The sequence below is a fragment of the Anomaloglossus baeobatrachus genome, chromosome 2 (assembly GCF_048569485.1).
Source record: "Anomaloglossus baeobatrachus isolate aAnoBae1 chromosome 2, aAnoBae1.hap1, whole genome shotgun sequence".
Lineage (NCBI taxonomy): Eukaryota > Metazoa > Chordata > Amphibia > Anura > Aromobatidae > Anomaloglossus > Anomaloglossus baeobatrachus.
The window spans coordinates 778,270,925-778,297,675 of NC_134354.1; positions in this window are offsets into that span (position 1 = coordinate 778,270,925).

Genomic DNA, 26,751 nt, shown 5'->3' on the forward strand with positions numbered 1-26,751 from the left:
GGTCCCCATCCATGCGGCGAACTCGAGCAGCGAGCTCTTCCATCGTCCCGCTTGGGGCTGCAGGCACTGGAGGTGCCGGCGGGGTAGGAGCCACCACAACGGGAGCAGTCTCAACTGGCCACGGGGTTGGCTCTGGAGCTTCCAATGCGGGGGGTTGCAGAGCTTTGATGGCCCGTTCCTTTAATACGGCAAAGTCCATGTCAGGGTGTTCTAGGGCCCACAGCCGAAGCTGCTTACGGTCCTCTGAGGACCTCATCCCCTGCACAAACTGCTCACTTAACATCTTGTTACTGTCCACACTGCTGATGGTGTCCACCCGCTTCAGTGTGCAGAGTGTGGTTTGCAGGCGCAGAGCATAGTCCCGAATGCTATCTGCAGGCCGTTGTCGGCATTGATAGAACTGCATCCGCAACTCTGCCTCGGTACGGGTCTCAAATGCAGTCTGCAGCTTTTCATATATGGTGGCTACAGAGGACCGGTCCCCCTCGGCCCAGGTCTCCGCCTCTTGCTCAGCCGCGCCGGTTAGCTGCCCCAGCACTAGCGCTGCACGTTGCTTATCAGTCAGGGGTTCAGTTCTAGCAGCGGACTAAGTTTTTTCCGTAAAACCTGCAAGGCATCAGGTTTCCCATCGTACTGCGATAGCCAGGCAGCTCCGGGCACATAGGGCAAAAAGAAAGGCATCACCTGAGCGAGAGCTGGGGCCGCGGCGCCCCCCGCCAACGCGGCCGGGACCTGGGCAGGCCCATTTCCATTTATGGGTGCTCCCGCGGCTGCGTCCGCCGCTACTCCAGCGGCTTCGTTGGGCGCAGACATCTTGTTTCCGTCCCCCTTAGCCTCTTTCCGGCTCCTCCTCTATCGGGGCGGGGTTTAGGCCTTCGCGCCTCCACTACTCGAGGAGACGCTCGAGCGGGAATTCTTCGCGCCCAAGATGGCGGCTGCACAAATTTTTCGGCCGGACACCTCCGGCGGTCACATAAGGCGCACTTCCATCAGTCGGTAGAACGGTAGGATCCTGTTCGTGACGCCAAGTTGTCGCGGGCGGAGGAGGGGACGTTGCGCTCTCCCACTGCTCGGGTCCGGCTGCCGCTGCTGCTGCGGTTGCTGCTGCTCGGTGGTGGCTCGAGCGGTGGGCCGGATCCCGGGGACTCGAGCGGCGTTCCTCGCCCGTGAGTGAAAAGGGGATTTTGATTGTGGGGGTTTTGATTATTGTCCGTGACGCCACCCACGGTTGTGGTGATATTGGTGACACCACCGCTGCTGTGGACAGGGATCCCGGGAGCGGTGACAGGGAGCAGCTTTGTTGTTAGTTCTCCCCTCCGTGGGTAGGGGGTTGGTTGTCCCGGGGCCCGGTGATGGGGTAGGGATGAATGGCAGGCGGGTTACAGGGCCTGGTGAGGTGCAGGGTCGCGGGGGCAGCGCTGTGCCGCACGGCACGGTGGTACTCACTCAGCCAATGATGAGGACACAGTTCTCGGTAAAACACACGGCTGGATGGACGGGTCCCACAGACGGCTGCGGTGTTGTTTTCTCCCGGCAGGTTGATGGTGACTGCCTTTCCCTGCACCTAGATATGGTAGGTAACCCGCTGCCCGGCTTGGATATAGGCTGGAGGAGCCCCTTTTGCCCGCAGGCACTGGCCCTGAGAAACGGTTGCCTTGGCGGTGGCGGTGTCTCCCTCACTTGGTTGGACTGTTGCCTTCTGTCGGGACTTGGCTGTTGGGAAACCCAGGAGGTTCCCTTCACTAAAGAATTTGGCATTTGGCAAATTCACGGCGACTCCTAGCCTTGCCGGGGTCCGTAAGCCCCTGCCAGATGGTGCTGGCTTCTCTTCGCGTACCGGTCCGGTACCGCCGGGCCACCGCCCGTCCACGGTCCTTACGGTAGATTCCAATTGGCCACTCCTGCAGACGGTCACCACCGTCTGCCAACCTTGCTGATCTGTCCGGGCCACACACCCGGACCAACTTCAGGCTGCTCTTTTACTACTTTCCTCCTTCCACTTTCACTTCTCCAACTGTCCTCACTCCTCTCCAAAACTAATCTGTTTACTTTTCCCGCCTCCAGGACTGTGAACTCCTCTGTGGGCGGGACCAACCGCCTGGCCCATCCCCTGGTGTGGACATCAGCCCCTGGAGGAAGGCAACAAGGGTTTTGTGTTTGACTTCGGTGTGCCTGCTGGGAGTGTGGGGTGTGTGGGTGTTGTTCTCTGTGGCCCCTGGCTTGTCCAGGGCGCCACATATGTATATCGCTGACGATTAAAATGACACCATGTAAGCAAGCATAATGCAAAAAATATATTTAGAGGCTCAGGAGGTTACCACCTGAGTGAAGCAAATGAAGCCAGTGAATGGCAGCATTGAGGAGTCATTCAAGAGGAAATCATCCAAGTGTCAGAGGCAATGAGAGTGGTTGAGGGCCTGAACTTGAGTATCAAAGTTTAAAGACCCTCAAAAACAAGTCATGATGTCAGAACCAGGTGTGAGAGAATCTGCTTCCTGTTCTGTAGAGATCACTTCCCAGCTGTCACTTCCTATTCTGTAGAGATCACTTCTCAGCAGTCACTTCCTGTTCTGTAGACATCACTTCTCAGCAGTCAATTCCTGTTCTGTAGAGATCACTTCTCAGCAGTCACTTTCTGTTCTGTAGAGATCACTTCTCAGCAGTCACTTCCTGTTCTGTAGAGGGCACTTTTCAGCAGTCACTTCCTGTTCTGTAGAGAGCAATTTTCAGCAGTCACTTCCTGTTCTGTAGAGATCACTCTTAGGCAGTCACTTCCTGTTCTGTAGAGAGCACTCTTCAGCAGTTACTTCCTGTTCTGTAGAGAGCAATTTTCAGCTGTCACTTCCTGTTCTGTAGAGAGGAATTTTCAGCTGTCACTTCCTGTTCTGTAGAGATCACTTTTAAGCAGTCACTTCCTGTTCTGTAGAGAGCACTCTTCAGCAGTCACTTCCTGTTCTGTAGAGATCACTTTTCAGCAGTCACTTCCTGTTCTGTAGAGGGCACTTTTCAGCAGTCACTTCCTGTTCTGTAGAGAGCACTCTTCAGCAGTCACTTCCTGTTCTGTAGAGATCACTTCCCAGCTGTCACTTCCTATTCTGTAGAGATCACTTCTCAGCTGTCACTTCCTATTCTGTAGAGATCACTTCTCAGCAGTCACTTCCTGTTCTGTAGAGATCACTTCTCAGCAGTCACTTCTTGTTCTGTAGAGATCACTTCTCAGCCGTCACTTCCTGTTCTGTAGAGATCACTTCCTGTTCTGTAGAGATTACTTCTCAGCAGTCAATTCCTGTTCTGTAGAGATCACTTCCCAGCTGTCACTTCCTATTCTGTAGAGATCACTTCTCAGCAGTCACTTCCTGTTCTGTAGGCATCACTTCTTAGCAGTCATTTCCTGTTCTGTAGAGATCACTTCTCAGCAGTCACTTTCTGTTCTGTAGAGGGCACTTTTCAGCAGTCACTTCCTGTTCTGTAGAGAGCAATTTTCAGCAGTCACTTCTTGTTCTGTAGAGATCACTTCTCAGCAGTCACTTCCTGTTCTGTAGAGATCACTTTTTTTAGCAGTCACTTCCTGTTCTGTAGAGAGCAATTTTCAGCTGTCACTTCCTGTTCTGTAGCGAGCAATTTTCAGCTGTCACTTCCTCTTCTGTAGAGATCACTTTTAAGCAGTCACTTCCTGTTCTGTAGAGAGCACTCTTCAGCAGTCACTTCCTGTTCTGTAGAGAGCAATTTTCAGCTGTCACTTCCTGTTCTGTAGAGATCACTTTTCAGCACTCACTTCCTGTTCTGTAGAGATCACTTTTCAGCAGTCACTTCCTGTTCTGTAGAGAGCAATTTTCAGCTGTCACTTCCTGTTCTGTAGAGAGCAATTTTCAGCTGTCACTTTCTGTTCTGTAGAGATCACTTTTAAGCAGTCACTTCCTGTTCTGTAGAGATCACTTCTCAGCACTCACTTCCTGTTCTGTAGAGATCACTTCTCAGCAGTCACTTCCTGTTCTGTAGAGAACACTTTTCAGCAGTCACTTCCTGTTCTGTAGAGATCACTTTTCAGCAGTCACTTCCTGTTCTGTAGAGATCACTTTTCAGCAGTCACTTCCTGTTCTGTAGAGAGCACTTTTCAGCAGTCACTTCCTGTTCTGTAGATATCACTTTTCAGCAGTCACTTCCTGTTCTGTAGAGAGCACTTTCAGCAGTCACTTCCTGTTCTGTAGAGATCACTTTTCAGCAGTCACTTCCTGTTCTGTAGAGATCACTTCTCAGCAGTCACTTCCTGTTCTGTAGGCATCACTTCTCAGCAGTCATTTCCTGTTCTGTAGAGATCACTTCTCAGCAGTCACTTCCTGTTCTGTAGAGAGCAATTTTCAGCTGTCACTTCCTGTTCTGTAGAGATCACTTCTCAGCAGTCACTTCTTGTTCTGTAGAGATCACTTCTCAGCAGTCACTTCCTGTTCTGTAGAGATCACTTTTCAGCAGTCACTTCCTGTTCTGTAGAGAGCAATTTTCAGCTGTCACTTCCTGTTCTGTAGAGAGCAATTTTCAGCTGTCACTTCCTGTTCTGTAGAGAGCAATTTTCAGCTGTCACTTCCTGTTCTGTAGAGATCACTTTTAAGCAGTCACTTCCTGTTCTGTAGAGAGCAATTTTCAGCCGTCACTTCCTGTTCTGTAGAGCAATTTTCAGCTGTCACTTCCTGTTCTGTAGAGATCACTTTTAAGCAGTCACTTCCTGTTCTGTAGAGAGCAATTTTCAGCAGTCACTTCCTGTTCTGTAGAGAGCAATTTTCAGCTGTCACTTCCTGTTCTGTAGAGATCACTTTTCAGCAGTCACTTCCTGTTCTGTAGAGAGCAATTTTCAGCTGTCACTTCCTGTTCTGTAGAGAGCAATTTTCAGCTGTCACTTCCTGTTCTGTAGAGATCACTTTTAAGCAGTCACTTCCTGTTCTGTAGAGATCACTTCTCAGCAGTCACTTCCTGTTCTGTAGAGAACACTTTTCAGCAGTCACTTCCTGTTCTGTAGAGATCACTTTTCAGCAGTCACTTCCTGTTCTGTAGAGATCACTTTTCAGCAGTCACTTCCTGTTCTGTAGAGAGCACTTTTCAGCAGTCACTTCCTGTTCTGTAGATATCACTTTTCAGCAGTCACTTCCTGTTCTGTAGAGAGCACTTTTCAGCAGTCACTTCCTGTTCTGTAGAGATCACTTTTCAGCAGTCACTTCCTGTTCTGTAGAGATCACTTCTCAGCAGTCACTTCCTGTTCTGTAGGCATCACTTCTCAGCAGTCATTTCCTGTTCTGTAGAGATCACTTCTCAGCAGTCACTTCCTGTTCTGTAGAGAGCAATTTTCAGCTGTCACTTCCTGTTCTGTAGAGATCACTTCTCAGCAGTCACTTCTTGTTCTGTAGAGATCACTTCTCAGCAGTCACTTCCTGTTCTGTAGAGATCACTTTTCAGCAGTCACTTCCTGTTCTGTAGAGAGCAATTTTCAGCTGTCACTTCCTGTTCTGTAGAGAGCAATTTTCAGCTGTCACTTCCTGTTCTGTAGAGAGCAATTTTCAGCTGTCACTTCCTGTTCTGTAGAGATCACTTTTAAGCAGTCACTTCCTGTTCTGTAGAGAGCAATTTTCAGCCGTCACTTCCTGTTCTGTAGAGCAATTTTCAGCTGTCACTTCCTGTTCTGTAGAGATCACTTTTAAGCAGTCACTTCCTGTTCTGTAGAGAGCAATTTTCAGCAGTCACTTCCTGTTCTGTAGAGATCACTTTTCAGCACTCACTTCCTGTTCTGTAGAGATCACTTTTCAGCAGTCACTTCCTGTTCTGTAGAGATCACTTTTAAGCAGTCACTTCCTGTTCTGTAGAGAGCAATTTTCAGCTGTCACTTCCTGTTCTGTAGAGATCACTTTTCAGCACTCACTTCCTGTTCTGTAGAGATCACTTTTCAGCAGTCACTTCCTGTTCTGTAGAGATCACTTCTCAGCACTCACTTCCTGTTCTGTAGAGATCACTTCTCAGCAGTCACTTCCTGTTCTGTAGAGAACACTTTTCAGCAGTCACTTCCTGTTCTGTAGAGAGCACTTTTCAGCAGTCACTTCCTGTTCTGTAGATATCACTTTTCAGCAGTCACTTCCTGTTCTGTAGAGAGCACTTTTCAGCAGTCACTTCCTGTTCTGTAGATATCACTTTTCAGCAGTCACTTCCTGTTCTGTAAAGAGCACTTTTCAGCAGTCACTTCCTGTTCTGTAGAGAGCACTTTTCAGCAGTCACTTCCTGTTCTGTAGAGATTACTTTTCAGCAGTCACTTCCTGTTCTGTAGAGAGCACTTTTCAGCAGTCATCTCATTATCATTGCAGGTAGGATTACAATAAATCCAGCTCTAAAATAAAGAACTTTGACAATATCTTACAGAATCCTCTATTGACAATAGCTTCTTCCCTCCATGCACATTGACCTCTGCACAGATCACTGAGCATGCCCACAACACTTTCCCTGAGAAGTAAATCAAAATCTCCAGATGAGTTTCTTATCATTCACATCCTAGCTCAGATACAATATTTTACCAAAATATGATTATTAAAAAAATTAAATTATGAGATAAAAAAACAAATTGCAAAAAACATGTTTCTGCATTTGGTTTTCTTAAATTAAAAAAAAAATGTGATATATTCCCTTAAAAAAAAATCCCTAAATAATTTTTGCAGCGTTCCTCACTTAAATAATACATTTTTACATGTTACCTAAGCAAAAAATGTGGTTGCCATGGTTTTGCAATGGCATCTAACCTCGGAGCAATGTTAACAAACCTCCTTGAGGCACAAGCATTGTTGATTATTCACAGCCTGCAGAAAAAAATCCAGTATATTGTATTGTCGAAAAAATAAACTTTAACAAAAAAAAAAATCATTTTTTTTTCTAAATAAAAAATAGTAAAAAAGGAAAAAATATAATAATGCAATCTACTATTATTATTTAGCAAATGAGTGAAATTAACGGGGGCTTAATTGTAACAAATGGGGGGTGCACCAGCTGTGCGCAGTTCTTGTTCAGACCTCCTTGCGGCCAAATATTTATCTTTTTGGCTTTTTAAGGATCTAATATGTCTGGAGTCTCCATTTCACTTGGCTATAATTGCAGCCCATTAAACTGTAAAAAAATACAAAAATATATTTTATATAATAGTCAAATAAAGAAGGGAAAAAAGGAAAAACATATTTTATATATAAATAAATAATAATAAAAAAAAAGAAAAGGAAAGAAAAATCTTTAAATTGCCCTTGGCTTTACAGCGCAGTTGGTGTATCACCGTACACAGCATTAATATTGCAGATGATATAATTAGCCAAGAATGCAGGATGTCTCCCTATTAATCCTTTCTGCTTGCTTAAGAAACGTGGATTTCTAAGTATGGGCCGAGCCCCAGTAGGAGTCACAATGGCGCTTTTCAACGCTGGATGTTTTCGCGGAGGAACGTGTTGTGCAGAAACGAGCGTCCTTTTGATAGCAGTCATTTCTGCAGGTCACGGAGGCTTTTTAGAGAAAGGCTTTTGTGTGGTGGGAAAATATTTCCTCTGAAATGTTACACATAGAGTTGGAGAGCTTTACAAAGCCATTGTGCTACAATACTGTGTGCTGCGGTATATAGTACCGCCACAATAAATACAGTCATACTGTACAGAGCTGTACAATGTCACACCGCCCCACAGCACAATGCCCTACAACCTCGGCACTATGCTTCTACAATATCATATTATGATACAACCCAACTTTTTAAAAACAGAAAAGAGACAAACTGTGCACTGCGGCAAATTTTGACCATGACCCTACCCACACTTAAGGGGGCTTTACACGCTGCGACATCGCTAATGCGGAGTCGTTGGGGTCACGGAATTTGTGACGCACATCCGGCCGCATTAGCGATGTTGCTGCGTGTGACACCGATGAGCGATTTTGCATCGTTGCAAAAACGTGCAAAATCGCTCATCGGTGACATGGGGGTCCATTCTCGATTATCGTTACTGCAGCAGTAACGATGTAGTTCGTCGCTCCTGCGGCAGCACACATCGCTATGTGTGACGCCGCAGGAACGAGGAAGCTCTCCTTACTTGCCTCCCGGCCGCTATGCGGAAGGAAGGAGGTGGGCGGGATGTTACGTCCCGCTCAGCTCCGCCCCCCCGCTGATATTGGGCGGCCGCTCAGTGACGTCGCTGTGACGCCGCACGGACCGCCCCCTTAGAAAGTTGGCGGTTTGCCGGTCACAGCGACGTCGCCGGGCAGGTAAGTATGTGTGACGGGTCTGGGCGATGTTGTGCGGCACGGGCAGCGATTTGCCCGTGTCGCGCAACAGATGGGTGCGGGTACCCACACTAACGATATCGGGACCGATATCGCAGTGTGTAAAGTAGCCTTAATTTAGCAGAGAGAAACAATCAGAATGTGAGACTGTCCACTCAATCAGAGCTGAAATTCTCTTACCTTACCGGCAGCTGGACGGGAGACTGCAAACGTCTTACCTTCCTGAGTCCCCAGTGGCTGAACAGGAGGCAGCAAATCTCTTACCTTTCAGCGTCCCCTGCGGTTGTACATGAAGTTGAGAATGTCTTACCTTCCAGCATCCCTAGCGGCTGGCTGAGAGGCTGCGAATTTCTTACCCTCCAGTGTCCCCAGCGGCTGGATAGGAGGTCGCAAATCTCCTACCTTCTGGTGTTCCAGCAGCTAGACAAGAGGCTGAGAATCTCTTACCTTCCGGCGTCCCCAGCGGCTGGATGGGAGGTCACAAATCTCTTACCTTCTGGCATTTCCAGTGCTGGGAGGCTTTGAATCTCCTACTTTCCAGCGTCCCCGGCGGCTGGACTGGAGACCGCGAATCTATGACCTATCAGCATCCCTGGCGACTGGATGAGATGCCGCAAATTTCTTACCTTCCAAAGTCCCTGGGGGGTGGGCAGCAGGACGCCAATCTCTTACCTTTCGGCATCTGCAGCAGCTGGACGGCAGGCCACAAATCTCTTACCTTCCAGTGTCCCCAGCAGCTGGACAGGAGGCTTCAAATCTCTTACCTTCTGGCGTCCCTCATGGCTGCATGCAAAGCTGCGAATTTCTTACCTTCTGGCATCCTCGGAGGCTAAATGGGAGGCTGCGAATCTCTTACTTTCCTGCATCCACAGTGGCTGGATGGGCTGTCATGAATCTCTTACCTTCTGGTGTCCCCAGCAGTAAAACAAGAGGCTGCGAGTCTCTTACCTTCCAGCATCCCTGGTGGAAAATCAGTAGGCCGTAAATCTCTTAACTTTCAGCGTCACCAGGTGCTGGACAGAGGGCTGCAAATTTCTTACCTTCCGGCGTCCAAAGCGGATAGACAGTAAAACACAAATCTCTTACCTATCAGTGTCCCCGGTGGCTGGACAGGAGGCTGCTAATCTCATACCTTCCAGCATCCCCAGCAGCTGGATGGGAGGTCGTGAATCTCTTACCTTCTGGCGTCCCCAGTGGCTGAACGGGAGGCTGCCAATCTCTTCTTTTCTGACGTCCCCAGTGGCTGGATGAGAGGTCGCAAATCTCCTACCTTCCGGTGTCCCTGGCGGCTGGACAGGAGGCAGCAAATCCTTACCTTCCAGTGTCCCCAGCGGCTGGATGGGAGGTCATGAATCTCTTACCTTCTGGGATCCCCAGCGGCTGGACGGGAGGCTGCCAATCTCTTATTTTCTGATGTCCCCAGTGGCTGGGTAAGAGGTCGCAAAAATCTTACCATTTGGCATCCCCAGTGGCTGAACAGAAATCTGCAAATCTCTTACCATCAAGAATCTCTTACCTTCCAGCATCCTCAGCGGCTTGATGGGAGGCTGCAAATCTCTTACCTTCCGGTGTCCCCAGTGGCTGGATGGGAGGCTGTGACTCGCCCACCCCAGGGCTATGGGACACCCGGTGCTGGGCCGGACTAGTCCCGGGGGTCGTCAGTGGTGGCGGGGCCCGACTCCGTAACCCTGGTGGGTGTCAATTAAATATGGCTGGTGACTTGGGGGTGAATAAAGTTTATGGTTGTCGTGACGCCACCTGTGGTTTGCGGCTATTAAGCCGCCGCTGCTGTGTGAGGCCAACGGGGCTGGTGATATGGCAGCTTGGGTGGTCCTGCTCCCCACAGGTGGAGCGGTGCCCCGGGGCAACAGTTGGTGCTTGTAAGTGTCTATGCAGTGATGGAAGTTCATGCAGATGAAATAACAGAGGCAACACCAGGGGCTGCAGTTTCAAGATGTTTACTCACAGTTGGTTATTTGACACGGCAGCTGTCCAGTTGCCCACAGGTGTGCTGGAATCCCCTGTCAGGGACCTCCGCTGATCCCGGGTAGATCTGGGGGTAAATGCCAGTGCACCCCGCTATGTGTTCCTTTCTCAGCTGACTCCTCAAGCCTTGCCCTTGTTGGTTGAACCTGTCTCGGCCTCCACTGCAGCCTCCGGGCTGGGAGCTCGCCTGGCGGTTATTTGCCCCTTTTCTAGAGGTTCTGCTGTGGGCTGTGGTCCGGGGAGCATGCAGCTTCCCTGGACCTCGGTTTCTAACCTTTGGAGTTGACTTCTCCTCCTCCAGTGACTAGAGACCGTCCCCTGGATGCAGCTTGATCCCTCCACCGATGTTCTTGTGGAACAGGCCACCAGCTCAAAAGCTATCTGTGGCCCTGGAATCCTTTCGTTCCCTGCTTGGTGTCACCTGGACCCTCTGAGTCCCAGGGTCTTCACCAGGAAGTGTCACTTTCTTTTCTTAGCTCCTGACTGACTAGAGCTTTCTTACTGCCTCTCCTTCTCCTCTGCCTCCCGCAGACCTCCTCCTCCTTCTTCCCTCTCTCTCAGACTCTAACTGCCTACACTTGACCTTCCTTTCTCGTCTACTCTCTAGTGGCTCCTCCCACCTCCCCGGTTGTTAAGCTACCACCCAATCGAAAGGGGATGGGACTTACCGGCCCTCCGAGGCGAGCCAGCCACGAGGGTTGCTGCCACAGTCCCCTGTCCCTGTGTGTGCCTAGAAATGGGTGTAGTGCAGATTTACCTGGGAACTGGCATGTACCCCTTTCCTTACCCAGGATGGGACATCACACCTCTGGCTGGGGTGCAATGTCTCTGTGGCGACGGAAGCCTCAGGGGCGCCACACTCCCCCACAGCGAATCCCAGCATGTCCTCGGGCTGAAACAACAAAACAATGGTGGAAACTGCAAAATAAAACATTTTTGTTATGCATAACATAAACAATAGAACTTTTTCTTCCCTTTATGGGAGGCGCTGTTTCTTTAACGTTGCAAACATTCTTAAAGAAAATTCTAAGTGTGCACTTCCAGTCCATTGCACGGTTTGGCACTTCTACCATAATTCTGGTAGGGGGCACAACAGGTGCAACTATTTACATGTTAATCTTCTGACCACGCATAGTCCAGTGGCCCAAAACGTCTTTTCAACTTTTAAGGGAGGGAAAAGACAAAGGCAAAACCAGCCACTAAGTCCAGTGGCCTGGTAACATTACACATACACATTCACCGGGGACCACATTTCAGTTCAGTGGCCCGGTAATACACAAACATGGGGGCAGGGTGACATCTTCAAAAAGCACAAGGGGCAGTAAGGCAGGAAAGGGTGTCGTCTTCAAAAAGAACATGAGGGCAAAACAAAAGGGCCGTCTTCACAAAGGGACGAGGGGCAGACAAGGACTATTTACAGTTCAGGTCTTCTTTCTCTTCATCCTACTTGCGGGGGTAGATGCGGGGGTCCCACTCCGGCATTGCCCCAGGCAACAGGTAGGCCGAGGAGATCAGGGTTTGGGTCTCCTGGGTATTGGTGGCCAGCCTGCTGCGGGGCGCTGCAGCCTGGGTTGGAGTGGGGATGCTCGCCGAAGTGGGGCTGCTGGGTTGCAAAGGGTGACTGGCTGGCGTGGGGCTGCTGGCTTGCAAGGGGTTACCGGCGGTACGGCGCCACTCTGGCTCCTCCTGGGATGTTTGTTCCCGCATGATATGGGCGCTCAGGGCATACCAGCCACGGCTCCCCATCAGCCTGGTGTTATCCAGCACATCACCCGGCTTCACATCACGCCCTGGGTGGCCTTTAGTGAGGTGCTCTTCTATGTCGCGGCGCGCGACAAAGACGTCCTTTCCTAGGCCGGGCTCCCTGATGAACCCCCAGCCTTCCTGCATTTTAAATTCAATCACCTGGCCCCTTCGCACTGGGCCCTGGTGTTGCTTGCGGCTCCGCCGGATCATGGCCTTAGCCGCCAGGTTGGACGCCTCCTCCGTTCGGCGTCTCTCCTCCCGTCTTTCCCGCTCCTGCTGGTATTCCCCCAGCATTTTCTGACAGGCCACTTCAGTGGCCATCTGGGTCTCCTTGGGGCGCAGCGGCTGCTGCAGTCTCCCGCTGTTGATGGGCGCCGCGTCCCAATTCACTCCCGGTGATGTGGCTCCCAGGAGGCTAAAAGGGGGACTCGGAAGGGGGCCCACCAGTGGCTCGGGACCCATGTCGCACCAGGCGCCATCTTCGGGGCCCTCTGGCACGTTTCCGGTGCCCCTTGGAGTGTCAGCGGGGCTGGCGAGGAAGCCCAGCAGGGCTGTGGAGGGGCTGGTCGCTGGCGCTTGGTAGGGCCAGGGGTCTGGACGGCTCAGATTAGTGCTTTGCTCACCCGGGCACTGCTCCGCGGCCTCCCTCCTGTGGCCCACGTACTCGGGTGCTGTCCGGTTTCCTCCCCGCCAGTCCACCTCCATCTGCAGCGCGCTCAGCCTCCGGGCGAGGTATCCCATTTCTTCCCGGATCAGGTGTATTTCGGGGTCCATCTCTCTGGTCCCTGGTGTGCTTGGCCGCTGCTTCTCCGCCATGCTGCCTTCCTGGGAAATGCTCGCTGCTACACTGCTCGGGTGCTCGACCACGCCACTCGGCTGCACCCTTTCCCCTCTTGGAGGCGGGGCCGGAGGCTGCACCAGCATCTGGCGCCAGACTGGCGCCCAGCCCATCACGGCCGGCATCGCTCCGTTTACGATCAGGTACATTCTTGCACTTGTCTGGTCTGGCATTTAGACTTGTTCCGCCAGCCAGTCAGCTTTTCTAAGCGCCATGTCTTCTTCCTCCGCTCTCCATAGTGGGCACCGCTTCGCGCTTCTTGGACAAGACCAAGGGGGCGGGGCTTCTTTTCGCGCCCTTTCTTCTGGCACGCCCCCCTTCTTCCCGCGCTTTGCAAGCTGTAATGGCAGTGGTTTTCACAATATCACAGTCTTTTAAGCACAATTCTTCAGGCGCACAGTACCCGGTGGGACCGGGCACGAAATCCTGTTCGTGACGCCAAAATTGACTCGCCCACCCCAGGGCTATGGGACACCCGGTGCCGGGCCGGACTAGTCCGGGGGTCGTCAGTGGTGGCGGGGCCCGACTCCGTGACCCTGGTGGGTGTCAATTAAATATGGCTGGTGACTTGGGGGTGAATAAAGTTTATGGTTGTCGTGACGCCACCTGTGGTTTGCGGCTATTAAGCCGCCGCTGCTGTGTGAGGCCTCCGGGGCTGGTGATATGGCAGCTTGGGTGGTCCTGCTCCCCACAGGTGGAGCGGTGCCCCGGGGCAACAGTTGGTGCTTGTGTCTATGCAGTGATGGAAGTTCATGGAGATGAAATAACAGAGCCAACACCAGGGGCTGCAGTTTCAAGATGTTTACTCACAGTTGGTTATTTGACACGGCAGCTGTCCGGTTGCCCACTGGTGTGCTGGAATTCCCTGTCAGGGACCTCCGCTGATCCCGGGTAGATCTGGGGGTAAATGCCAGTGCACCCCGCTATGTGTTCCTTTCTCAGCTGATTCCTCAAGCCTTGCCCTTGTTGGTTGAACCTGTCTCGGCCTCCACTGCAGCCTCCGGGCTGGGAGCTCGCCTGTCGGTTATTTGCCCCTTTTCTAGAGGTTCTGCTGTGGGCTATGGTCCGGGGAGCATGCAGCTTCCCTGGACCTCGGTTTCTAACCTTTGGAGTTGACTTCTCCTCCTCCAGTGACTAGGGACCGTCCCCTGGATGCAGCTTGATCCCTCCACCGATGTTCTTGTGGAACAGGCCACCAGCTCAAAAGCTATCTGTGGCCCTGGAATCCTTTCGTTCCCTGCTTGGTGTCACCTGGACCCTCTGAGTCCCAGGGTCTTCACCAGGAAGCGTCACTTTCTTCTCTTAGCTCCTGACTGACTAGAGCTTTCTTACTGCCTCTCCTTCTCCTCTGCCTCCCGCAGACCTCCTCCTCCTTCTTCCCTCTCTCTCAGACTCTAACTGCCTATGTCGCGGGCGGGGAGGAGGGTGTCAGCACACTACGCTCACCCCCTTAAGCTACCACCCAATCGAAAGGGGATGGGACTTACCGGCCCTCCGAGGCGAGCCAGCCACGAGGGTTGCTGCCACAGTCCCTGTGTGTGCCTAGCAATGGGTGTAGTGCAGATTTACCTGGGAACTGGCATGTACCCCTTTCCTTACCCAGGATGGGACATCACACCTCTTGCTGGGGTGCAATGTCTCTGTGGCGACGGAAGCCTCAGGGGCGCCACAGCTGCAAATCTTTGAACTTAGAGCATCTCTGGTGACTGGACAGGAAGCCACAAATCTCTTTTCGGTGTCCCTGGCGGCTGAAGAGGTGGCTGCAAATTTCTTACCTTCCGGTGTCCTCGGCAGATAGACAGTAGGCCACGTATCTGTTACCTTCTGGAGTCCCCAGCAGCTTTTCATTGTCCAGAGCTAGCACACCGTCATCTCTGCCTCCTGCTCATCGCCAGCTGGGACCTGTGTATTTTATTTTTTGTTCTTTCATTTATGGTCGGAGCATCCAGAATTTTCTCATGTTGATGAAGCTTCACTAAATGACTTGTTGCTTTTTTCTGCCTCTAAACCCGGATTAACATGTTGCATACATTTTGTGGTTTTTGTTTTCTGCAGGTGTCTGCACCGAATTGCACAGTTTTAATCTTCTCTAATTATTGCATTTTATGCTTTTTATGCTTTTTCCAACTCATTTGATGCAGGGTTTTTTTGCAGATGTGAGGATGCACTTTTTTAAGTGTTTTTACAGTACAGAAAAGCTTTGATTCTGCACTTAAAAATAACTGCAGTTTTTTACATGTATTTTTTTGAGGCTCCATATAAAGTCTTTAGGGGAAAAAAGCACAAATCCTGTTCAGCGGTATCTTTAGACGCACAGTAAGTGAAATTTTCACGAAATCATCCATTTTGCTTGGACAGTTAGATGCCACAGAATTTCTGCACACAAAAAAGCAGCAGAAAAAGCGTAACATTTACACTATATGTGAACACGGACTAAATATCCAAGCAAAGTGGATGAGATTTCATGAACTTTTCACACTTGGTGCGTCTAACATCATTTTGATCTCTGCGGTTTTGGTGATATTTTTTCTTCAATAGGCTTCTATCTGGAGCCTGAAAAAAATACAATTAAAAAAAACCCACTGCATTTTTAAGCGCAGAATCAAAACTTTTCTGTACCATTTAAAAAAGCATTAAAACCACAAATTCACATCTGCACCAGAAAATCTTCAAATAAGGAGGAAACAGCATAAAAAAAACAGCAAACGCAATAATCAGAGAATATTGTTATGTGTTGTGTGATGCGGACAACTACAGAAAACATGCAGAAAAAGCAGTATAAAAAAATGTGGGAAAACAGCCTCAGAGTTATATTTTTATTACTTTTTTATGGAATTAATACAGAAAAGAAATCAATCACGCCATGTTTTTATGCCATTTACCGATCACCATAAATAATCTGATCGCTGTGTTGAGTGGGTCGTTATAATTACAGGAACACCAAATATGTCTTATTTCTTGTTTTGTAATATTTTTTAGAAAAGCACATTAAATCTGACATCATTAATTGCTTTCATTATTTTTTTAGTAATTTTATAGGAAACAAAAAAAATCTCTCTTTTATTCTCCCTCTAGAATTCAGGACATAGAAATTCACTGCTCTGTACAATATACCTCTATGTACCTGTATAATCTGCCTGTGGGGTCAGAGGCTGCACTGCATCTTCAAACATACAAAATGATCCCTGTGACATCACCAGAGCTTGTGGCTCTAGTCTTTATTTCCTGTCTTCAATGTTTGAGGGTTGTCATTTTGAGTCCTGGGGATGGGGAATAAAAATGGCATTTTTGTAATTGTTTCTAGAATTTTTTATAAATAGTTTTTAGAATTTTATAGTAGTTTTATAGGAACAAAAGAATCTGACTTTTTCTTCATTTCTAAAATGTAGGGACATAGAGATACACTGCTATGTAATCTGTTCTGGGTCTCCTGTGTGCACTACAGCTCAAGTATATCAAATTCTCCTACGTGTCTCAGTCTAGCTTCTGCCTACACAAAATTAGTTTGCGAGTTTATGTCCCTGGAAGACCAGACAAGAGGGGAGTTGTTAATTTCATTTATGCACGTGCAGAGATATGAGGAGCTATGAAGCCGGTGATAAGAGATGAGGTCGGTACAAAAACCTGGACAGCTGGACTGAGCCCTCAAATCAGGACAGTCCTGATAAATCTGGGAAGGTTGGGAGCTATATATCACCGAAGACAACACCACTACAATATCATACCATTGCAAGACAATACCACCATATCGTAATACAATATGACAATACTTGCTGCAGTACTGCACCCTGTGGTCTGCTGTTGAAATCTGCATAGGTAGACTATGTCACATGAAAAATACAATCTGACATGATTGCCACTAGGAGCACCAAATGCAACACGTTATTGGCACAACCATCATGCTGCATGTGTCAATTTAGCAGAGCTGATTTCACCTGGAAGATCATTCCATCACCTTAATCATTTCAATCACCTTAATTTCAGCCCCAGCTGAAGCCTAAGCGAAACGCGCATTGGGGTCTGGAGGAGTATACGGGAAACTTTGATCATGGGTAATGCGATCCTATTTTTTTGACACATCCTCCATGCTTTTCTTACACAGTTTCTGTTTGCCACATTTGTGGATGTATGGATTTGATGGATGCACATGCCTTTATTTTCTATGGATCTGCAGTTTAAATTTTCATATATTCTATGTTTGCATATGTATTGGTTGCTTACAGAGTGCTCCTATATCCTTTTGTTTATGTTTTGTGTACTTTTAGCAGCTAGCACCTGTTCACACTTGATATTTGGAGATGCAGTTTGGGGGGGTTCAGTATATATTGGAGGTATAGACAGCCTAATATTCTGACTGTGCACTCCGCCCATCAGCCACAGGATGGTTTAATTAGTGACAGATCATATCTGCCCATATATTTGTAGACCTTTAGTCGAGGAGAGGCATAACACTAGGATAGGGTCCCATCAAAGAAAGGTCACCTTGTCGCGGTAGATGGGCTCACAAGAATTGGCCAATTTCTGCTCTAAGAACCTTCATATTTGGAAGTATATTTTATACAGCATTAATGTAGTTTAAATTTCATATATTCTTTGCAGAACTCTTGATGCTTACAGAGGCTGCTATATCCTCTTGTTTGTGTTTCTATGGATCTAAGCTGGTTTGCGCAGGTTGTTTATACAGTACACATAAATACAAGTAAAAAGGCTGATGACACTTGCTAAAACTAAATTGTGAACAGGTGCATACTGAACATAACATGTATTATATCAAATAAAGAGATAGTTGAACTCTGATATGCTGAGATGTGTAACAATAAATATAGGAATATGAACATGTGTTACTGGTAAGAAAATGCAAATAAAAATTCAGATACTTAGCATATAAAAAAGGCGAATTTATGTGAGCCCAACGCCCACGCCAAGGCGTATCTGTTATGTTGGGTACCGGAGCTCATCTTTATGACTGAGTTATATCCTTCATATTGTCTTAATGATATAGTTTTTAATATTGTGTGCTCATTTATTATGCTCTTTTACTAAATCACTGATTATTATTATTTATTATTATAGCACTATTTATTCCATGATGCTTTACAAGGAAAAAGGGTATACATAAAAACAAGTACAACAATCATAGGCCCAGACCACCACAGGTACAGGGGGAAAGAGGGCCCTGCCCACAAAGGCTTACTGTCTACCGAGGATGGATGAGCATACAGGAGGAGAGAGGACCCTGCCTGTGAGGGCTCACAGTCTACAGGGGATGGTTGAGGATACAGGAGGAGAGCAGACCCTACCCGTGAGGGCTCACAGTCTACAGGGGATGGGTGATGATACAGGAGGAGAGAGGACCCTGCCCGCAAGGGCTCACAAACTACAGGGGATGGGTGAAGATACAGGAGGAGAGCGGACCCTACCCGTGAGGGCTCACAGTCTTCAGGAGATGGGTGAGGATACAAGAGGAGAAAGGACCCTGCCTGCGAGGGCTCACAGTCTACAGGGGATGGGTGAAGATACAGGAGGAGAGCGGACCCTACCCGTGAGGGCTCACAGTCTACAGGGGATGGGTGAGGATACAGGAGGAGAGAGGACCCTGCCCGCGAGGGTTCACAGACTACAGGGGATGGGTGAGGATACAGGAGGAGAAAGGACCCTGCCCGCGAGGGCTCACAGTCTACAGGGGATGGGTGAGGGTACAGTAGGTCAGGACAGAGCGGGTTGCGCAGTGGTGTAATGGACTGAGGGTTATTGTAGGTTGTAGGCTTGTCTGAATAGTTGGGTCTTCAGGTTCCATTTGAAGCTTTAAACGGTAGGGGAGAGTCTAATATGTTGGGATAGAGAGTTCCAGAGTATGGGGGAATTTCGGAGAGAAATGTTATATGCAATTGTGGGAAGAGGAGATAAGAGACGATTAGAGAAGAAGATTTTGTGAGGATTTGAGGTTGTGTGTAGGTAAGTACCAGGAGACTAGGTCACAGATGTAGGGAGGAGACAGGTTGTGGATGGCTTTATATGTCATGGTTAATGTTTTGAACTGGAGTCTTTGTGCAATGGGAAGTCAGTGAAGGGATTGGCAGAGTGGCGAGGCCGGGGAATAGCAAGGGGACAGGTGGATTAATCGGGTGGCAGAGTTTAGGATAGATTGGAGGGGTGCAAGAGTATTGGAAGAGAGGCCACAGAGCATGAGGTTGCAATATTCGAGGCGGGAGATGGTGAGGGCATGTACTAGTGTTTTTGATGGTCTTAGAAAAAGAATATACAAACATGGGAAATATTTTTGAGTTGTAGTCGGCAGGAGGTGAAGAGGGCTTGGATGTGTGGTTTGAAGGATAGAGCTGAGTCGAGGGTTACCCCGAGGCAATAAGCTTGTGAAACTGGGGAGAGTGAGCAGTCATCAACTTTGATGGATAGGCTTGTTGGAAGGGTTAGAAGGAGGAGGAAAGATGATGAGTTCTGTTTTGTCCATGTTCCGTTTTAGGAATCGGGCAGAGAAAAAGGATGAAATAGCAGACAGACATTGAGGGATTCTGGTTAGTAGAGAGGTGATGTCAGTTCCAGAGAGGTAGATCTGTGTATCATCAGTGTAGAGGTGATACTGAAAGCCGTGGGACTCTATGAGCTGTCCCAGGCCGAAGGTGTAAATGGAAAAGAGGAGGTGTCCAAGAACAGAACCTTTGGGGACACCAAAGTGTCCATGTCTATGTGCAGCTGTGCATCTCCTTTATTTTGAGTCTCTACTTTGGACCTCAAACCTTATTTATTTATTAATTTTGTGCGGGGGGGTTTGTATTAGTATTTTTTGTAGTTTCATAACTTTAGGCTGTGTTCCCACGCTGCGTTCTTATTTTTTCATGCATTTGTTCTTGCAGATTCTAATCAATATTGCAAAGAAAAACGCATCCCAGCGAAGTTTAGGAGAATCCTGAGTGCTGTGCCCTCGTTGCAGATTGTTTTTCCTTGCAGATTTTGGTGCAGAAAAAAACTGCACCATACAATTGACATGTGACGTGGTTCTGCATTTTTCCCAGCGTTTTCCCTATCTCAATGCATAAAACAATACATGAAAAAAATGCAGCAAAAAACACCCGTTTTTCCTGCCAAGACATGCAGTTTTAAGTGCAGAAAAAAAATTGCTAAATATACATTGCTAATAAAATGTAATCATATTCATGAATTGGAAGTTGTGAGTTTATAGTCTTATAGATCACAAATATGACAATATTGCTACAATACAATATCACAATACCATAGGATAATAGTGCATAAGATGTCTCATCTACAGTGTCATCGCAGTACCAAAATTGGTATCACTGATTGGGCAGCTCGGGTCCCCGCCCGCTTACAGCCAGCCATACACAGACAATAATATTAGAGTACAGTACCATAATAATACACTACAAAACTACACTACCACAATACCTTACTATTACAATGTCACACCACATTCAAGTACCACAATACAATACCATCATAGTCCCACACTTACATAATATCTTTCTACTACAGGACCGCACTACCAAAATACCATACTACCACAGTACCACAATACCATACCCATCATAGGCCCACCATACTACAATGCCAAACTATTACCGGACCACATTACCATGATGCCATACTAACACAATGCCATCATACAATGGTACAGTGCCATAATACAATACTACAATAGACTCACACAACCGCAATGCCATACTATTACTGGACCACACTACCACAATGCCATACTATTACTGGACCACACTACCACAATGCCATACTATTATTGGACCACACTACCACAATACCATACTATCACTGGACCACACCAGCACAATATCATACTATTACTGGACCACACCACCAAAATACCATACTATTACAGGACCACACCACCACAATACTATACTATCACTGGACCACACCACCACAATACCATACTATCACTGGACCACACCACCAAAATACCATACTATCACTGGACCACACCAGCACAATACCATACTATTACTGGACCACACCACCATAATACCACACTATCACTGGACCACACCACCAAAATACCATACTATCACTGGACCACACCAGCACAATACCATACTATTACTGGACCACACCACCAAAATACCATACTATTACAGGACCACACCACCACAATACTATACTATCACTGGACCACACCACCACAATACCATACTATCACTGGACCACACCACCAAAATACCATACTATCACTGGACCACACCAGCACAATACCATACTATTACTGGACCACACCACCACAATACCATACTATCACTGGACCACACCACCAAAATACCATACTATCACTGGACCACACTACCGCAATACCATACTATCACTGGACCACACCACCAAAATACCATACTATCACTGGACCTCACTATCACAATGCCATACTATTACTGGACCACACCACTGTGACGCCCTGGGCAAGCCAGGGGTCACAGGTCATCACACCACCACACCCTACATTCCAGTTAGGAACACCAAAGCTAACCAAAAATCCTTGTTGCCTTCCTCCAGGGGCTGATGTTCACACCAGGGGGTGGGCCAGGCGGTTGGCTCCGCCCACCGAGGAGGACACAGCTCTGGAGGCAGGAAGTTCCAGGCAGATTAGCTCAGGGGGAGCTTGAGTAAACAGCTAAGTGGAAGTGAAGTAGAAGTGGAAGTGGTAAAGGAGGAGTAGGAGAAGTTGAAGGAAGGTGAAAGGTGACAGAAAGACAGCCTGAAGTAGTCCAGCTGTGTGCAGGTGTAACGGGGGCAGGGGGCGCCTCAGGGGGTGTAGTCGAGTCCCCTCGCCTTGTGGGCCGCAGGCTGAACCCCGGCCCGGCCGTCACTTGCAAAGCAGGTGTGTTGTTGGGGCAGAGTGTGGATGCATGGGGCCCATTCATGACAGCGTTCTTTCTGTGCTCTCCAGCTCCTTCTTCACTTTCAGGAAAGAGACAATTGCAGGCAGCGGGTAAACCAAACACCGTTTTATTAAACAAAGCTTCCATTTTTTTGTTTGCAGCAGGCTTACTTTAGTACGTTACAAGTTACAAGTCCTTTTCTATGAAAACGGTTTCCTTTTTCTCTACGGGCACTTTCCTTTGCCTGCAGGGGCCAATTGTTATCCCCCTAGCAGTGGTACTCCTATCCCGATTTTAGTCCAGCCCTTTCCCAGGGATTTGTATTGAACTAGGGGACGGCTCCAGTACTCACTACCGGCTCCGGATTAGCTCCAACTTCTTCGCTCCACTGCCACAGCACCCACTCCTGCACTCTGCCCCGGCACTTCTCCTCAGCTCTCTCCCATGTTACATCTCACAGCACACTGCTCTGCATTCAGAGCCCAACCCCCCTTCTCTTCCCTCCTAGGCTGCCCTGCCCCTTCCTTCCCTGTCACTGTTACCAGGGGAACCACTCACTACACTGGCACCTAGGGGGGGGAAGAACCGTACATAACACATAACATGGTACAATGTGCCACCATACTCCTGTGGCGTCTTCAGGGGGGGAAAAACGTCTTCTCCACACCAGGGGTCCGTCCACCCCTTACATTCCTCCCCTCTTTAACCTCAGCCTCCTGGCGAGGTTCCGCACCTGCAAGACAACGCATATGGAAAACACACACACGTTTCTTCAGCAGTATTCTTTTTCTTTCTTATCAATAAAAAAAAAACATTTTAAAACTAACATATCAAAGCACACCAGATTGGCACACAAGTCCGGTGCCCGGAGTCCCTCCAGGGGAGCTCCTGGTCTTGGCTGATCTTCTGCCCGGAGGCTCTCCTCAAGCGCTCCCGGTCTTAGATGAGCTGCGACCAACAGAAACAAAAGGGTTCTTTACTTAACAGTCGCGGGAAAAGTCCATGCATAGTCCCTGCATTCTTCTATTCCCGGGTTCAGTTCTTTTAACGTAGCTTTAACCATAAACACTCACCGGTTTCCAACAGTACCGGCTTTCGAAAACAAACAGATCTTTTTCTTCCGGATGATTAACCCTCACACTGGGTGGTATGCACGCAGCCATTCAGCCCGCTGGGCCCTCACAGATTCGGAGAGGGATTGTCCAGGTAAGCAGGGTAGCCTGTGGAACGGCTCGTAACATGGCTGTGGCTCCGGTACTTCTTTCTCCGATTCGGCCCAAACTTCGCCCCCGGCTTCACTCACCGGGTCCATGGGGTGCTGGCGATGCCTTCTGTTTCTTGCAGCGCCGCCCACATCTCCGGACCTCTGCAGCTTCTTGGGGCTGGTACCTCCCCTCTTTGGGCGGTGCACTCCGCTCACTCTGGGCTTCTTCCTCCGCCCAGGCCAGCCCAGCACTTTTCGTTTGGCGCCAAATTTTCGCGCCTTAAGTAAACCCATGAAGACGGCCGCCATCTTGCCGCCATTTTGTGGCCTGTTCAGTACATCAGGCACCACTTGGTCTCTGCTCGGGGTTTCTCTTCTGTGGGCTTGATCCTGCCGACTACGCCAAAATGTAACGGGGGCCGGGGGCGCCTCAGTGGGTGTAGTCGAGTCCCCTCGCCTTGTGGGCCGCAGGCTGAACCCCGGCCCGGCCGTCACTTGCAAAGCAGGTGTGTTGTTGGGGCAGAGTGTGGATGCATGAGGCCCATTCATGACAGCGTTCTTTCTGTGCTCTCCAGCTCCTTCTTCACTTTCAGGAAAGAGATAATTGCAGGCAGCGGGTAAACCAAACACCGTTTTATTAAACAAAGCTTCCATCTTTCTGTTTGCAGCAGGCTTACTTTAGTACGTTACAAGTTACAAGTCCTTTTCTATGAAAACGGTTTCCTTTTTCTCTACGGGCACTTTCCTTTGCCTGCAGGGGCCAATTGTTATCCCCCTAGCAGAGGTACTCCTATCCCGATTTTAGTCCAGCCCTTTCCCAGGGATTTGTATTGAACTAGGGGACGGCTCCAGTACTCACTACCGGCTCCGGATTAGCTCCAACTTCTTCGCTCCACTACCACAGCACCCACTCCTGCACTCTGCCCCGGCACTTCTCCTCAGCTCTCTCCCATGTTACATCTCACAGCACACTGCTCTGCATTCAGAGCCCAACCCCCCTTCTCTTCCTTCCTAGGCTGCCCTGCCCCTTCCTTCCCTGTCACTGTTACCAGGGGAACCACTCACTACACTGGCACCTAGGGGGGGGAAGAACCGTACATAACACATAACATGGTACAATGTGCCACCATACTCCTGTGGCATCTTCAGGGGGGGAAAAACGTCTTCTCCACACTAGGGGTCCGTCCACCCCTTACACAGGACAGGGTCAGCAAGGTCAGCAACGGCGGTGACTGTCTGGAGGGGGACCGTTTGGAAGTTCCTGGAAGGACTGCGGACGGGTAGTGGCCCGGCGGTCTGGAGCAGTGTACCAAAGGACAGTCAGCACCAGGGCAGGGGCCTCTCGGACCCCGGCAAGGCTAGGAGTCGCCATAATTTGCCGAATCCATCAGTGAAGGGGACGTAGATCCCCCAACAACCAAGTCCCGATTGAAGGCAACAGCCCAACCATTGTAGCAGAAACACCGCCACCGCCAAGGCACCAGTTTCTCAGGGCCAGCGCCTGCGGGCAAAGAGTAGAGCTCCTCCGGTCCAGCTTGAAACCGGGGAGCGGGTTACCGGTGGGAACCCATCGCTACCAACACAGAAACAAAGGTGCAAGGAAAAGGGACATCACCGTCACCTACTGGGAGAGCAAGTGCAGCCGTCCGTGGGAACCGTCTTTCCAGCCGTGTGGTTTACCGTAAAACTGTGTCAACGTCTCAGGCTGAGTGAGTACCACAGTGCCGCAAGGCACAGCGCTGCCCCCGCATCCCTGCGCCCACCAGGCCCTGCACCTTCCACACCATCACTGGTCCCCGGGATCACCAACCCCTACCCACGGAGGGGCAACACAACACCTGGCTGCTCCGCATCACCATCCCCGGGATCCCCATATTGAGCAGCGGTGGTGAAATCACCACAACCGTGGGTGGCGTCACGGACAATAAACAATCCCCACACCCCACAATCCCCTTTCACTCACGGGCGAGGAGTGCCGCTCGAGAACCCCCGGGATCCGGCCTACAGCTCGAGCCACCACTGAGCAGCGGCCGCCGGACCCGAGCAGAAGGGGGTGAGCGTAGTGTGCTGACACCCTCCTCCCCGCCCGCGACAACTTGGCGTCACGAACAGGATCCTACCACTCTGCCGTTTGGTAGAGGTGCGCCTTGTTACCGCCGGAGGTATCCGGCTGAAAAATTTCAGAAGCCGCCATCTTTGGCGCGAAAAGTTCCCGCTCGAGCGTCTTCTCGAGTAGCAGAGGTGCAAAGGCCAAAACCCCGCCCCGAAAGAGGAGTGGCCGAAAAGAGCTAAGGGGGACGCGATGGCGGCTGGACGCATGTGAGTGTGGCGGTGCAAGCAAACACACTGGGACCCCCCCCCGGTCCACCGACCCTAACGGGAAATGTCCGCCCCACCTAGTTCTGCAGAGACTGCCGAGCTGGTGTCTGGAACAGCGGCATGGCTGAGGGCCCGGGCGGCGGAGATCTGCCGTCACTATCGGAGTCAGATCGGCGGGCTGATGGAGCAGTGGGCCGCGGAGGTGGAGGCGCTAGTTGCTGTGGCACGAGTGTATGGAGTGGAGGCCGTGATGGAGGAGCTGGAGAGTGACCCACGCCCCTGTGTCCCCGAGGGACCGGCCGCTGCGGCTGAGGGACCCGGTCTGCCCCTGGCTCCTGTGTTACCTCCGTCCTACTCACTCGCGTGCTGCACCGCACCTGGCCCGTCGGGTGTGCCCCTCTCTGTGACTGCGGCGGGGGCAGAAGATAGCAACTCCGGGCCTGACACTGAGCCTGTGTCAGAAGAAGAGGAGGGGGTCGTTGCCCTGCCTGGCATGGAGGCCACCTATGTCCCCCGAACCGGAAACAACGGGTATCGGGCGGCCCTTCCACGCCGTGCTTGCTACGCACTGGAGGGGCTGGTGCCCGTGTCCTTCCACCCCGAGCCGGGTGAGGAGGACGAAAATACCCAGTAGGGCAGCGGATGCCCGCTGCAGCAGTCCCAGTTGGGACCAAAGTGTAAAGAGTTGTTTTGTGTTGAAAGTTTGTTGAAGAATGATAAGAAAAATGATTACCGTGTACTTCACCTGATTGTCTGCGTGATTTGCAACCGGGCCGGAGCCGGCACCGTTGTCCCTGTGGGGACCGTTTAAAAAGTTTTGCATGGGAACTATCCATGGACAAGCCCGTGAACTTGCAGGGCACCCACAAACGTTAAGTGGCTTGTAAATATGTTGTTTGCCGTTACCGTTTCCGCAATGCCGCCTCCGGAGAGGCAGGTTGGAGGGAGGGCCCTCAGCAGAGCAGGCTGGGGCCCAGCCACCAAAGGAACCGGTGGCTACCCTCTGGAGGGGAAGGACAGATCCCACTCGGGTATCGTGTGCTGGACTGTGGGTCAAGGGGTGCTGCCTGGGCTTTAGGGGCAGCATTAGGGCCAGGTTGCTTGGGTGGGAGAGAGCGGAAACCGTAACCGTAAACCGTTTGAAACGTTTAAGAAATGTGCCTCCCGTTGTGGGAAGATGTTATGCTTTATATGTTATCTTTTTACATTTACAGAAAATAAAACCGGTGTTGGACGGGCAGCCCGCGGACGGTCTGCATTTTGCTAAGGGGGAATGTGACGCCCTGGGCAAGCCAGGGGTCACAGGTCATCACACCACCACACCCTACATCCCAGTTAGGAACACCAAAGCTAACCAAAAATCCTTGTTGCCTTCCTCCAGGGGCTGATGTTCACACCAGGGGGTGGGCCAGGCGGTTGGCTCCGCCCACCGAGGAGGACACAGCTCTGGAGGCAGGAAGTTCCAGGCAGATTAGCTCAGGGGGAGCTTGAGTAAACAGCTAAGTGGAAGTGAAGTAGAAGTG